At 42.5% G+C, this 1,305-nt stretch overlaps 1 non-coding gene across 1 annotated transcript; it reads right to left on the bottom strand.

The window, feature by feature from the left end:
• Positions 1-963: 963 nt before the first annotated feature.
• On the bottom strand, positions 964-1,070 carry LOC125493894 (small nucleolar RNA R71). The gene has a single exon (XR_007270220.1). It is a non-coding gene; the product is annotated as a small nucleolar RNA R71 (small nucleolar RNA).
• Positions 1,071-1,305: the final 235 nt, after the last annotated feature.

Consider the following 1,305-nt stretch of genomic DNA (forward strand, 5'->3'; position numbering starts at 1 on the left):
TGGTTTAAAAATTATGTCTATTTCATTTTCTCTGTACAAAATTCTATGTTGCAATGTGCTCCTCTGTGCGAGCGTACATGGGGAATGGTGTGAGCGCACCGTTTCTAAATGTGTATTATATTTTTGTTGCTTTCTTTGCCGACTCTATAACTCGTAGTTGTCTTAGGTAGTCCCACTGATGTGCTTTAAAATATACCGCAAGTGCACGGTGTCTGTTTAGCAGAAACTGGCAAATACGGGTCGATCCACAGGGAGAGGAGTTCTACAGATTTGTGCTAAACAGACACCGTGCACTTGCGGTATATTTTAAAGCACATCAAGTTTTTGGCGCCGTTGCCGGGGAGAAGGCTAGTTTCTATAGCTTTCTGATTAATTATTTGACTATTTCTGCTGTCTCATTGGAACTTCAAGTTCCAATTGAGGCCATCTCACTGCACATTTTTCTTTGTTTCTTTTATTCCCAGGTCTAAAAGAACAGGTTCTCCAGTTCCGACTGATCCTGATCTTGAGAAAACCATCTGGCAGCTCAAGAAGACACAAAAGAAGAAAAAGCAGTCTACTAATCTGCGAAAACCCACGGAAGAACCAACAGAACCAATTATGCCTCCTAAGTCATTGAAGTCTTATGGGGTACCTTCTCCTGGCAATGTTCCCACATGCCCTACTATGCCTGATATACAAGCAGTCAACTTCGAAATCAAGCCTGCCCTCATTAATATGATCCAGCAGAATCAGTTTGGTGGGCATCCATCTGAAGACCTTGCGAATCATTTACAACGGTTTCAACAACTCTGTCGTACTGTTAAGCACCAAGGGGTCACTCCTGATCAGTTGAAGGTCATGGTATTCGAATTTTCATTGAAGGACAAGGCACAGAAGTGGCTGAACGATGTCAATGAAACTGAGTGGAGTGTTATATCTGAAGCATTCCTAAAAGAGTACTATCCTCCCACCAAGACTGCAGAAATAAGACATAAGCTTGCCACCTTCCAACAAGAACCTGATGAAACACTGAAGGAAGCATGGAATAGCTTCAAGGATCTGCAGAGAGAATGCCCACACCACAATCTGGATAAGTGGTTCATCACCCAAGCCTTCTACAATGGTCTACAACCTCATATCAAGAGCACGATTGATTCATCTGCAGGGGGTCTCTTCCTAGATAAAAGGGTAGATGAAGAATACAATTTTCTGGCCAACTTAGCAGCGAATGATCATAGTTCCTCCAGGACTATTACAAATAAAAAGTTGGATGTTGATGCATACGCCTTGTTGTCTTCACAAGTAGCCCAGTTGAGCATGAAG

The sequence above is a fragment of the Beta vulgaris genome, chromosome 9, assembly GCF_026745355.1.
Source record: "Beta vulgaris subsp. vulgaris cultivar EL10 chromosome 9, EL10.2, whole genome shotgun sequence".
Lineage (NCBI taxonomy): Eukaryota > Viridiplantae > Streptophyta > Magnoliopsida > Caryophyllales > Amaranthaceae > Beta > Beta vulgaris.